Source organism: Equus asinus, chromosome 27, assembly GCF_041296235.1.
Source record: "Equus asinus isolate D_3611 breed Donkey chromosome 27, EquAss-T2T_v2, whole genome shotgun sequence".
NCBI lineage: Eukaryota > Metazoa > Chordata > Mammalia > Perissodactyla > Equidae > Equus > Equus asinus.
The window spans coordinates 3,266,635-3,281,159 of NC_091816.1; the positions used below are offsets into that span (position 1 = coordinate 3,266,635).

General features: G+C 40.9%; 1 long non-coding RNA gene across 1 annotated transcript; it reads right to left on the reverse strand.

Annotated features, from left to right (window-relative positions):
* Window positions 1-11,186: 11,186 nt before the first annotated feature.
* On the reverse strand, window positions 11,187-13,250 carry LOC123278293 (uncharacterized). The gene is made up of 3 exons (XR_006515626.2): window positions 12,941-13,250; window positions 12,652-12,826; window positions 11,187-12,213 (listed from the first exon to the last, which is right to left on the reverse strand). It is a non-coding gene; the product is annotated as an uncharacterized lncRNA (long non-coding RNA).
* Window positions 13,251-14,525: the final 1,275 nt, after the last annotated feature.

Genomic DNA, 14,525 nt, shown 5'->3' on the forward strand with positions numbered 1-14,525 from the left:
AATAGAAGTTGTTTATGTTACTCACAATATTGTATTAGATATTTTTAGTTGCAAGAACAGAAAATCCTGACGTAACTTCTTACAAAAGAAAATTTATTATTCTGCGTAACAAGAGGCCTGGCTTCATTCTCAGGCTGGAGCCTGGTGGCTGGGGCAGTTCCAGGCCTTGTGTGCAGACATGACAAAAGGGCTGCTTCTTTCTTCATCTCATTCTTGGGAGGGAGACATTCCTTCTCCGAAGCGCCCCAGCATGCGTTCCACCATGTATTGTTGGCCAGAATTAAACCATGTGTCTACAATTAAGCCAACCACCGGCAGGGGAATGGAATTACCAGAATTGGCTCACACTAAGTGGAGTCTACCCCTGGGAATGAGATTTCCTTCCCTTGAATTATATAGGGTGGCTACTTAAACAAAATGGGATTCTATTAGCAAGAAAGAAGGAGAAATAGAAACTGGGTGGGTAACTAACAGTATCTACCAAATAAATATATTTACTATAGCATACAATATGTACACCATACTATATCATATATAGAGAGAGAACATATAAATTCTCTTTTGTTAACTTCCTAAGATGATAGCAGAGAAGAAGATGAGTTAAAAGCATGAGGCATAAATTAGGTGCTGAGATATTTTCCAGAGGAAATGTATCAAAGACACTAAATAATAGCTATCTATTAAATCAGGAAGTTCTAGAATGCAGAAAAGATGGTGTTTTCCCTGGTGGCCCCAAAGACCTACAGGGAAGGCAGGACTGGAGGCTTCAGACTGTCACTTTGCGAATCAGATTATAAACAACTAGGTGATAAAATCGTCAAGTGGTCACCCTGAGACAGAGCAACTTTTAGAGCTTATTATTTCTCAGAATCCTACAAAAGACCACTCTTGCCGTTCATTTGTGTCAGATCCCAGAAAAGGGTTAACAAGCCAAGAACCAGAGAAGAGGCTGTAGCCTTTTGAAATTCCTGATTCTATTCTTAGAGTAAATAAAGATGGGAAGGAGAACAATAAAAATCTTTTTAAAGATGCCAAGGGCAGCAGCTTTTGTTCTCACTTTGGTCCCCAAACGGCCTGGTACAAAACCGTCTGTTGCCTGAAGAAACTATTATGAACTTAATTTAGGGTTTTGCAATTCAAACCCAATAAATACATCTCCGTGGTACTTGCAGAATATTCCCAGATGATGTTCAAGTCAATAGTGAAGCTAATTATTTCTTCATTTCCTTGCCCCCTTGTGTTCTATCACCAATGCCTAGAATGACTCTACATCTAGGCTGGTCACTAATTTTAACTGAAATGTGCGATATGATCATAACTATATGTTTGTCTCTGGCTTGTGTAAAAATTATCCACATTTTTATGGGATTTTCTATTTTTAAAGCACCTTTATGTTTCATAAGATCTTTATAAGATCTCCTGAGGTAAGATAACTATGAGAATACCAGGTTCAGAGAGGTAAAGGACGGGTGACTCGATGGGGGCAGGGGGCAGTGAGAAGTGGAGCTGGAGCCCAGATCTTCTGACCCAGTCTTGGTGCAGGAGACTCTGTATGGACCATTTGCTCATTTGACTCCCACCGTAAGTGGAACCTGTCCTTTCACTTATAACGATGAGGTAAAGGGTTACTTTTGGAGAACTGAGGGGTGGGAGAAGGCAGAAGAGAAGGACAGTATGGAGGTACGGATGTCCTGTGGGATCTTTGGAGCCTCCAAGTATTTGGAACACAGAGAGTGTCTCTCAACTAGGTTAAGAAAGTGTCTCGTTCCCTGGGTTAGGGAATGACTGAGTTCAACCACTCCATGTAGCTTCCCTTTTTACCACTCAACACAGTTTTATAAGTGAAGCCAAGTTAAGAAAGTTCCGAAGAAGTTTTTAAGTATAAAACAGTCTTTAAAAGTCAGTTTGAAGAACTACTAAATGCTCTTAGAATCTGGCTGGCTGTCCAAATGTGAATCTTTCCCCGTGTTCTGTGAAGACCACATACAGCAAGAAGGAAAGCAAATGATAGCAGTTGTAACCCATGTCTACAACATAACTAAAAGACAGGGAACGTGACAACCTTCAGTGTATGTGTAAGTAAGAATAGACATCTGAAACCAAGAGAGTGAGTTCTGGAGCCCTCACAGTGGGGAGCTGAGACTGTGCAGAACAGCCGAAAGTGCCTCTGGGTCTCAGCATCAAAAGGACTCAGACAAAATCACTCTTAGAAAGTGAGAGCCCCACCTGAGTGGGTAAATAGGAAAACAAGTCTGAGACCTGGGGTCAGACACCTGGCTATTGGGAATCAAAACAAAAGGACATGAACGTGTGGAGGACCGGAGGCAGCAGTCTCGGGAAGGCACCCATTCTGGTGGCTTAGAAGAAGCAGGCGTTCCTTGGAGGCTTGATGGGAAAGGGAAGGAAGGAAGTAAGAGGTAAAAATTAAGGCTCCTGTAGAAACGAAAGAGTACCATAGGCTCAAGGACACACCAAACTTTTCCCCATAAAAAAACCATAATTAATTAAAAACAGACAAACCTGTACCTTACCGTAAAGAGAGAAAAGTGAGATCTTGAATTAAGACACCCAGTAAGTCCCCTAAATCCTTTACCCCTGTATACCTGCACTGTTATAGTTGACTCAGGAGAAGGTAAGACATTTTAGAGGAACATAACACAAATACAACAGGCATATAAAGCCACTATGGGATGAAAAAGGGAAATTACAATAAATACTACCCTCTCCCCCATCAAAGCCAACCATAAAGCAGAGGAAGAGTGTAACTCAACATCCCATCCAATGTATATATTTTTAAAGAAGAATGCTCAGATTTGAAACAAATACCTAGGATCAGAAAATTAAAGATAAAAATGGCTAAATCGACAAAAATTTAATGACAAAAACCTAGAAAAACATACAATGAGAGATGACTGCCATCAGAAAAGAGACATGAGAAACATCTCAGAAATAAAAACTAAATTACAAGATCCATTCAGAGAACGGGTTCATTTGAAAATAAAACAAAAGCATTGAAGAAAGGAATGAAAAAAACCAAAGAACAAAAGCAAAATTAAAATAAATTGTAAATGGGGTCAGAAAGAAAGTGATACATATAGATAAATAGGCAAAGAAAATCCACCCTATATATAATTGGGGTTGAAGAAGGGATGAAGGGATTGGGAGGAAGAAGGGATGAAGAAGAAGAAACAGAACTAATATTTAGAGCCCTAGTTCAAGAAATCTTTCTGAAAATAAAAGAAGTCTCAAATCTTCATATTTAGAAGATCTATAATGTGCCTAAGGGAGCTGGGTTGAAATGATCAACTTCAATTCTTCTAATAGAACAATTTGACTTTAAAGATAAAGGAAAAAAACATCCTCTCACAGTACTCCTCAAATCACTTACGAAGGAAAGAAAATTGACCTGGCGTCGGAGTTTTCAACTTCAAATACAAGACAAGCGTAATACCATGATTTATAATAAGAAATCTATATTTGGTCTTTGTTCCTGTTCCTGGCACAAAGCTCCTGAAATCTTTGGAATCTCTGAAGTGCTGTTCCTTTTTGCATGCTAATGAGGTGACCAGTGGTTGGGGCTCCCAGATAGCCTCAGGTTGAGGGCTGGGTTCTGGGGGGAACCAACCATGCGATGAGAAGGTTGGAACTTCCAGCCCCACTCCTCAATCTCTGGGGTGAGGACAGGGGTTGGACGTTGGGTTAATCAGCAATAACCAATGATTTTATCAGTCATGCCTTCTTACTGAAGCCTTCACAAGAAACCCTAATTGAAGGGGTTCATGGAACTTTCGGGGTAGTGAACACGTGGAGGTACTTGGAGGGTGGCATGCCTGGAGAGGGTTTGGAAGCTCCACGCCCCTTCCCACATACCTTGGACTATACATCTCTTTTACGTGGCTCCTCTTGAATTGTATCCTTTTGCAACAAACTGGCAACCTGATAAATAAACCATTTTCCGGAGTTCTGTGAACCATTCTAGGAAATTGTTAAAACTGAAGAGGTTATTAGAACCCCTGATTTGCAGCCAAGTTGGACAGAAGTTGTGGGTAACCTGAGGACCCACTGCTTGTGATTGGCACCTGAAGCGGGAGGGGGCAGTCTTGTGCCACTGAGCCCTTAAACTGTGGGGTCTGCATTAACTCAAGTCTGTGTCAGAATTGAGTAGCACACCCAGCTGGTGTCTGCAAGGAACTGAAGAATCACTTGATGTGGAAAAACTCACACATCTGGTATCAGAAGTGTTCTTTGAAGTGGTGTAGTAGTAGCAGCATTAGTCATAGGGAAAAACAGAGGAGTTTTCTCTTTCAGCAAGACAATAGAGGAGCGATATTTTAATAAAGCTCAAAGAAAGAATGTGTGAATCAAGAATTTTATACCCAAACTGCCTATCAATTGTCAAGACTATAGAAAACTTTCCAATATGGAGGAACTCTAAATTCATACAAACTCTTCCTAAGGATCTACTAGAGGACAGGCTTCATTTAAATGGTGTTTTTCATCAGTAAAAATATTTTTTTTTTTGAGGAAGATTAGCCCTGAGCTAACATCTGCTGCCAATCCTCCTCTTTTTGCTGAGGAAGACTGGCCCTGAGCTAACATCTGTGCCCATCTTCCCCTACTTTGTACGTGGGACACCTACCACAGTATGGCTTGCCAAGTGGTGCCATGTCTGTACCCAGGATCTGAATGGGCAAACCCTGGGCCACTGAAGCGGAATGTGCGCACTTAACTGCTGCACCACAGAGCCAGCCCCCATCAGTAAAAATATTGATGATGATCAGTGAATAGATTTAATTGTTAAGTTAGGCCTAAAACAAAAGAATGGATGAGGTCAGAGGAATACCATATAAATACTATGAGTTCTAACAAAATAATACTTTACCTAAAAAATGTGAAGAGAAGGGAGAGAAAAAGGGGGAAGAGAACAAGCTCAGTGATTTTGGGATGGTAACAGGTGGATGCCAAAGGATATCTTTCAAAGCTGACAAACCAAGCAGTAGAAAAATAAGTAAGGAAAAGGGGAGATAGATTTGTTAGAAAAGGTGTTAGTATATGGGAAAATTATAGAACAAAAATGCAAACCTTCAAAAATCTACCCTCCTCCAATTTAAAATGATGAATAAAATAGACTATATAGAGAAAAAAACCCCAAAGACAGGAAATAAAGCAAAACGCACCTGTAAATGCCATATTAAACATATGGCAAAATTGAGATCAAACATTTTAGCAATATCAATAAATGTAATGAGCTTATCTTACCTATTAAAAGAAAAGAACATCAGACTGTCTCACAAAGTAAAAACCAACTCTATGCTATATAAAAGAAATACGCCTGAAACAAAATGATTCAGGGAAGGCTAAAAAGTAAAGAAATGGGTAAATGTCTTTCAAGCAGACAGAAACAGGGGGCTGACCTGGTGGTGTAGTGGTTAAGTTCGTGTGTTCTGCTTTGGCAGGTCCGGAGTTTGCAGGTTCAGATCCTGGGCATGGACCTAGCACCACTCGTCAAGCCACACTGTGGTGGCATCCCACATAAAATAGAGGAAGATTGGCACAGATGTTAGCTCAGTGACAATCTTCCTCAAGCAAAAAGAGGAGGATTGGCAACAGACGTTAGCTCAGGGCCAATCTTCCTCACAAAAAGGAAAGAAAAGAAAAAACAAACAATAAGCAAACAGGATTGAGATTCTGATAGCAAACAAGGTATAATTTAGGCTCAAAAATCTTAAAGAATAGCAAAGCCCACCACCAACAACCAAGCAAAAATAGAATACTTTGAAATGATACTTATAAATATCTATGCAACAAATAACATAGAGACCAACTTCACAAGTCAGAGACAACAAGAAGTGAAGGAGAAATAGACAGAAGCACATGTTGATATGAGACTTTAACTTTCAGTCCAAGACAGGTCAAGTGGACAAAATGTTAAGAAAGACGTAAAAGAACTTGTTAAGGTAGACGTATATCAAACCTTACACCACACTAATAGAAACTGTTCACAACTTGTTTTATGAACACAACTCACTTATGAGGCCAGTATTATCCTGATACTAAAACCAGACAAAAACATTTGTTTGCAGTTACAAACAAACAGAATAAAGGACAAAACCCACATGTCTAATATCATTAGACAGAGAAAAATTATTTGACAAAATCCAACATCCTTTCATGGTAAAAATACTCAACAAACTAGGACTAGGAAGCTTTCTCAATCTGATAAAGACCATCTATGAAAAATACAGGGAACATTGTACTTGAAGGTGAAAGGCAGAATGCTTTCTTCCCAAGATCAGGAACAAGACAAGGATGTCTACTCTCACCACCTCTTTTCAACATTGTAATGGGAGTTCTAGCCAGAGCAGCTAGGCAAGGAGAAGAAATAAAACTCATCCAGATTTAAAAAGAAGTAAAACTATATCTAATCACAGACGACATGGTTTTGTATATAGAAAGTTCTAATTAATATACAAAAAATTAATATTTTAATTAATATACAAAAATTAAAATAATTAATATTTTTAAAGTTCCAATTAATGTACAAAAAAATTAGAACGAATGAGTTCAGTAGGGTCACAGGATAGAAGATCAAAGTGGCAGGCAGAATAATGGTTGCTCTCCCAAATATGTCCATGTGGTAATCCCCAGGACCTGTGAAGATGTTTGGTTACATGGCAACAGGGATTTAAGGTTCGTGTGAAGTTAAGGTTGCTAATCACCAAATTTTAACATTGGGAGATTATCCTGGATTATCAGGGTGGACCCAATGTAATCACAAAGGTCCTTCAAAGTGGAAGATCGAGGTGAGGAAGAGATCAGAGTGGTGGGATCTGAAGAGGATGTGACCTGATGCTGCCGGCCTTGATGTCTGAGGAAAGAGGCTATAAACTAAGGAATCTAGAGGCTCAAAAAGGTAAGAAAAGAGATTCTCCCCTAGAGCCTCCAGAAAGGAATGCAGCCCTTTCGGCACTTTGATTGTAGCAGAGCAAGCCCTGTGCTGTGCTTCTGACCTACGGAACTGTCAGATAAAAAGTTTATGTTGTTTTAAGCACCAAGCTTATGGTAATTTGTTACAGTAGCAACAGACCACTAATATATAAAATTCCTTTCATATACACTAGCAATGAACAATCTGAAAATGGAATTAAGAAAACTATTTTATTTACAATTGCATCAAAAACAAAAAAATACTTAGAAATAAATCTACTAAAAAAGTTTAAGGCATGAACACTAAAAACTATAAAACATAGCTGAAAGAAATTGAAGAAATCCTAAATAAATGGGAAGACATACCATATTCATGGATTGGAAGACTCAACACTGTTAGAATGGCAATACTTCCTAAACTGATCTACAGATGCAATACAATCCCTATCACAATCCTAGCTGGCTTTTTGGCAGAAATCGACAAGATGATCCTCAAATCGGTACGGATGTAGGAGGGATCCAGAATAGCCAAAACAATTGTGAAAAAGAAACAGTTGGAGGACTCACATTTCCCAATTTCTAAACTTACTACAAAATACTTAAAACCGTGCGGTACTTGCATAAGTATAGACATATAGATTAGCAGAATATAATTTAGTGTTCAGAAATAAACCCATGTATTTATGGTCAATTGATTTTTAACAAGGATGCCAAGGAAATTCAACGGGGGGAAAGAATAGCATTTTAAACAAATGGAACTGGCACAACTGGATATTTACATGAAAAAGAATGAAGCTGGACCCCTTCTTACATCATACACAAAAATAAGCTCACAATACGTCATTGACCTAAATGTAAGACCTAAAATCACGAAGCTTTTAGAGAAAAACATATGCATAATCTTCCTGAGCTTGAATTAGGCTTATTTCTTGGATATGACACCAAAAGCACAAGCAACAAAAGAAAAAATAAATTGGACTTAATTAAAATTAAAAACTTTCGTGCTTCAAAGGACACCGTCAGGAAAACGAAAAGACAACTCACAAAATGGAAGACGACATTTTCAACTTGTATATCTGATAAGTGACTAGAATCCAGAATATAAAAAGATGTCCTGCATCTCAAAAATAAAAAGACAAGTATTCCAAATTAAAAAATGGGCAAAGGATTTGAATACAAATTTATCCAAAGAAGATTTGCAAGTGGTCAATGAACACACAAAAAGATGCTCAACATTACTAGTCATCAGGGAGATGCAAATCAAAGCCACTAGGATGATTATAATAAAAAAGACAGTCAGTAACAAGTATTGGGTGTGGATGTGGAGAAAGAGGGACCCTCATGCATTGATGGTGAGAATATACAATTACTTAGTTTCTTTGGAAAACAGCTGGGCAGTTCCTCAAAAATTTAATCAGAGTTACCATGTGACTCAGTGATTCCACTCCTAGAATTTGAAATAGAAATTCCACTCAGGAGATTGAAGACATATATCCACAGAAAAACTTGTGCACAAAGGTTCATAGCAGCATTATTCATAATAGCCCCAAAGTGGAAACAACCCAAATATCCATCAACTGATGAGTGGATAAACAAAATATGCTGTATATTCACACAATGGAATATTATTAGCAATAAAAAGGGACAAAGTATGTACTGATATATGCTACACCATGGACAAATATTTAAAACTTTATGTTCCATGAAAGAAACAAGACACAAAAGGCGATATATATTATATAATTCCATTTATATGAAATGTCCAGAATAGGAAAATCTGTATGTTCTAGAATTAGATAGTGATGATAGTTGTACAACTTTGTGAAAATACGAAATCCACTATATTTGTACGGTCCAAAGTGAATTTTATCGTATGTGAATTGTTTATCAGTAAAGCTGTTATTTTAAAAAGTTATCATACACAGAGAAGAGATTGGACGTTGCCAGAGGCAGAGGGTGGGGGGGGGGGTAGGAAAAAATGGGTGAAGGAGATCAAAAGGTACACACTTCCAGTTATAACATAAATAAGTCATGGGATGTAACGTACAGCATGGTGACTTTAGTTATTAATACTGTGTTGTATATTTGAAAGTTGCTAAGAGGGTAGATCTTAAAAATTCTCATCACAAGAAAAAATATTTGTAACTACATGTGATGATGGATATTACCTAGATTTGTTGTGGTGATTGTTTCAGAATATATACAAATATTGAATCACTATGTCCTACACCTGAAACTAACATAATGTTATGTGTCAATTATATCTCAATTTAAAAAGTTATTATAGTGAAAGCACTATATATCAGAATTTATGGAATACGATTAAAGCAGTGATCAGAAGCACATTCATCACCTTCCATATTTGTATCAATGCGAACGAAATGTTCAAATTAAATGCATTAAAGTCCTCAGTTCAAAAAGCTAGAAAACAAACAGCAAAGTAAACCAAAATAACCAGGAAAAAGCAATAATAAAGATAAAAGCAGAAATTAATATGTTAGAAAATGGAAAAATGGTAGAAACAACGAATAAATTAAAATATTATACCTTTGAATATATAAGCCACTAGTTAGCCTAATCAGAAAAAAAGAAAGGACACATCAAGATACAAAATAAGAAATGACAAGAGGGAAATAACTATTGAAACAAAGGAAATTATAAATTATAAGGGTTAGGAGCTGTTTTTTACTCCCAGCACTCTGACCAACTGGGTGCCCAATTCAATTCAATTCTCACAGCAGAGAGCAGATCCCAGAGGTTAAGGGCTCAGTCCCACAAGACTGTCCCCCTTTCAGATACCAATTGTAAGTCCTGGGCCTCCTGTCCAACTGGCAATAAACTGAGAGGTTTCCATGACCCCCTTCTCAGGTTTGATAATTCACTAGAATGAGTTACAGAACTCAGGAAAAAACTTCACTTATGTTTACTGGTTTACTGTAAAGGGTATAACTTAGGAACAGCCAAATGGAAGACATGCATAGGGCAAGGTATCGGTGAGGTGATGTGCAGCTTCCCCACCCTCTCTGGGTACCACCCCCTCCCCACCCCGCACCTCAGTGTGTCCACCAGTCCAGAAGCTCTCTGAACCCTGCCGTTTAGGGTTTTACGGAGCTCCACTACACATGCACAGCCGATTAAATCACTGGCCATTGGTGATTGAACTCAATCTCCAGCCCCTTTCTGGCAACCAGCCCCATCCTGAAGCTACCTAGGGACCCCCCAGCTACCAGTCATCTCATTAGCCTGCAAGAGACACTCATGTCACTCAGGAGATGCCAAGAGTCTTAGAATCTCTTGTGTCAGTAACTGGGGACTAAGAGCAAATACTATAACAAAAGATGCTCCATCACCCACCACTCAGGAAAGTACAAGGGTTTTAGAAGCTCTGTGCCAGGAACGTGGGATGGAGATGAATATACGTTTCTTATTATATCACAATATTACAAAGTCTAATGCATCACTTTATGCCAATAAATTTTAAAACCTAGATGAAATGGATAACCTAGGAAAATACAATTTACCAAAATTGACTTCAATAAACTATTAAACAGACTAATTTCCGTTAAAGAAATACAGAAAATCAACAAAGAATTACACCGTTAAGAAAAATCTCCCCTAAGCCCAGATGATTTCAAAGGTGATTTCTATCAAGGCTTTAAAGACCAATATTATACCAATTTTTCAGCATTTAAAAAGAATCATGTTCGAATTATTTTTATGAAGCAATACAATATTAATACTAAATGTGCTAAAGATATCACAAAAAGAGGAAATGGTAGACTATTCTCACTTAGGAATATCTCAGCAAAATCTAAATGGCAGCAAACAGAATTTAGTATCATGATGAGAAAATAACATATTATGACCAAGTGATATTTATTTCAAGAATGCCAAAATGATTTAATATTAGGAAATCTATGAATATAGTTTGCCATATTAACTAATATAGGAAAATCATGTTTCTGTCATGCATGGATAGAGACCCTTAACACAATCCAATAGCCATTCCTTATAAAAGCACATAATAAAATCCAGTTGATGGAGCCTCCTTTAACATGATATGTATACACACGCCATTACACTACAAGGTGTCCCATCCATTACACCCTGGGCCCAAAGTGGCGTCTTACTGGTGAGACACTAGAGGCTTTTCCATGAGATCAGGAAAAAGGCAAGATGTTCAACATCCCCACTGCTACCCAACACTGTACTGAAAGTGTTAGCCAATTCAGATGCAATAAAACAGATTGACAAGTTGGACCACATAAAATTTACAAAGACCTTTTTAATGTCAAAAAAATGCCATAGCAAATGACAAATTGGGAGAAAATATGTATAATTCATTTCACAGATACTGGACTAATGACTCTAAGAACTCTTAGAAATTGAGGGGGGTAAAAGATCAGCAACCTGACAGAAAAATCAGCCAATAATGAACAGATAGTTCACACAAAAACATATATAAGTGACTCCTAACGTTATAACAAAAAAGTTCAACTTCACTGTCAAGAGAAGAATTCAAATTAAAACCATATCAAGATATTATTTCTCATATTGATTTGGCAAAAATTCAAAGGCTTAACAGCACGCCTCTGGCAAGGCTGTGGGGAACGGGCGTTCTCACAGGTGCTGGCGAGTGTGCAAAACTAGGTGGTCCTGTGTTTGGGGAACTGGGAACAGCAAACAAAATGACGTGCATTACCCTTTGACCAGCAATCCCACTTCTAGGAATTTCCCCTGAACATATATCCTCACAAATTTAAAACAATATATGCAGAAAGTTCTTTATGACGGGTATTTGTAACGGCAAAATGATGGACAGAAGCGAGGAGACTGGTTGAGTCACCTGGGGTCCATCCACCTAGCAGAGCAAGTTACCACCAGACACAACTGAGGGCGACGTCTAGGAACTGACACTGAGTCATTCAGAATATATTCACAGAAAAAAGCAAAATTCGAAACAGTTGCATTTATTTTGTTAAGTTCTGTCTAAGAAATGTGTGGAAATTATAACACATACGTGTGTGTGTATTTGTTTTGGCAAAGAACAAATAGTGGCAGGATAAGCTAGATCCTAATGAAACAGCAAATTTAAGTGCAAGACACACTGGTTTCTTTGCTTTATTCTTTTAATGTTTTTGTAGGTTTGAAATTAAAAAACAATAATGTTGAAAATTAAAAGAACAATCCCCTCCCCCAGCCTAAGGGGAGTGCATGTGGAGGGAGAAGCGTCTCCAGGTTTCTGTTGCCGTCTGTGAAGGCTTCAGCACTGGTGCACTGGTGCACCTGTTTGAGGACAAGGCCTCTTAACAAAGTCCCCTGACCAATCCTCTGGTCACCATCCACTTGGAAGGCTCTTGTGTCACCTAACTCCAGTTTATGCCCCCCCCCCCCGCCCCTTCTTCTTTCGTCACACATTGACTGAATACCGCCATTTGTCAGGCCCAGTGCTAGGCCCTGTGTTTTTCACAGATGAGAAAGACACAGTCCCTGCCTCCAAGGGGCTGAGAGTCCAGGGGGACAGACAGTCAAGGAGACAAGCAGGCTCTTCTGGGCCGGCTGCGGGAGAAACCACAGCAGGACCAGTCTCCCTTCACCCAGCCCCACGGTGCGTCTCCGGGCCATCACCCTTACTCCTTGTGCTGGAGGGAGGGTGTCATCTAGCCCAGACGCGGGCCACCAAACCAAGGGTGGGGAGGGACGTGCAGAGGGTCTCACGCTCACCTCGCTGCGGTCTCCATCTGGCCTGGAGGTCAAGGTTCCTCGGAGAACAGCTTCCTCTGGGCGTGGGGGCGGGGGTGGGGGGGCATGGTTGCTCAGGACTCCCGGGCTCTGTCCTGACCGCCACTGCGTGGGCCCCTCAGCTGCTCAGAGGGAGACAGGTAGCCGTCTAAGGCGCCTGCTGATGCAAAAGGGGTTCTGAGGCTGAGGCGCTGCAGCGGCGGCAGGACAGGGCGTCCCTCCGCTCCCAGCCAGCCCAAGGTGTCCCACAGGGGTCTCCGGGGGTCGTCACCTCCTTTGTCTGTTAATCACGGACAGAAAGGATACAGCACCAAAGCGAGAAATCTTGGCCATCCTGTCTCTTTTGCTTTCCCTTCCCCTTGTGGTTCAGAGAGAGAGGGACAGGGAGGGAGGGAGGACGAGCACCGTGAGCTGTAACCGCCCCTCTCCGTCTGGCGGCCCCGTTCAGGGCAGAGGGCAAGGCAGCCAAGGGCTTCATTTTAAACCCAAACCACTTCTCGTTCCAGATAGCCCCTTGGCGGTCTAAGCTGACTGCAGGTGGGACGGCGCGGGCTTCGCGCTGGTCCTCATCAGAGGGGCGCTCAGATACCTTTCCCCTCTGGGGTCTGGCTCGCGGGTCCGCGGTCGCGGTGCAGGCTCCCGGCGTGGGCGTTCCCGGCCGGCGGTGCGGTTCCGCTCGGGTCCACGCGGTGGCGGGTTTGCCTGGAAAAGGGACTCCGCGGGCCGTTGCCGCCGCCCGCTCAGGGGCGCGGCGTCGCGGAATCACGTCCTTGACCAACGTGATTTATAGTGATTGCTTTTGTTAGTGCGTCACAGAATGTATGCTCGGGATACATTGTTGGTGATGTTTACTGCCTTTTCTGTTTAGAAAAAGAAACGAAAACAAATGTCTTTAACCCTTTCAATGCATCCTTATTATAACGGATCAGGCACAATAATGTTAGACTCCGGGGAGGATGTGGAAGGGAGAGACGGAAGAAACAACTTACAGAGACACAGGGAGCAGCTTTCCACGCGCTTGTTTCGTTCACTGTGACATAGTCAGTGTTTCAGTATTGCCTTTTTTAAGTAATTCGCAAAGTTGGGAAAGGCTGCTCTGTCCTTCCTTCGTGTTGGCAACATGATGCTCAGTGACGGGCTCTGCGCGGGTTTGCAGTCAGCGTGGCCGCCCCCAACCCACAATCGCAAGCTCCTGTTTTCGTCCAGACGCTCCACCACATCCTGACAGCGTCGTTCTTTTCTAACTGCCGACAGGTGTTCTTAGAAATGACTTCCCAACAAAAAGACAGAGTGTCATATCTGAGAAGAAATAAGGGACCGAGGAGGTGCTGGAATCCCTCCTTGGGATCCTCTACTTTCCGGCTAAAAGATAACAGAAAATGCAAAGAAACAAGAAACAAATCAGAAAACTTTTATTCTCACGGTCGTTAAAAAAGTATTTTGGTGGACACGCACTCTCTGCTTTTCTTACATGAGTGTTTTGCCTTTTGAGGTGCAAGTCAATTTATTGTATATTTCAGGATTCTGGTTTGAAATCTCAGTCAAAGGCAATGAGTTCACAGATAGTGGCAACCTGAACAACGAAGATGATGGCGTTCCCTTCCTCCTGCTGCCCCTGCCTCCTGTTTTCTTGGTCCCTGGAAGCTGATGGCCTGATCACAACTCTTGTCGCCAGCGTAGCAGGGGTGGTTCTACTCCCGGGACTTGGAACTGTGTGACTCAGAAGGTCACAGAGACCCTCTCAGACCAGAGGCCTGTTCCCTTAAATGACTCGTGGTCAGTTACCCAAAGTGGGGAGGAGGCAGCTGAGAGGGGAAATTTGCCTGGAAGCCCCGGGCAGGGCCAGGGAGACAGTG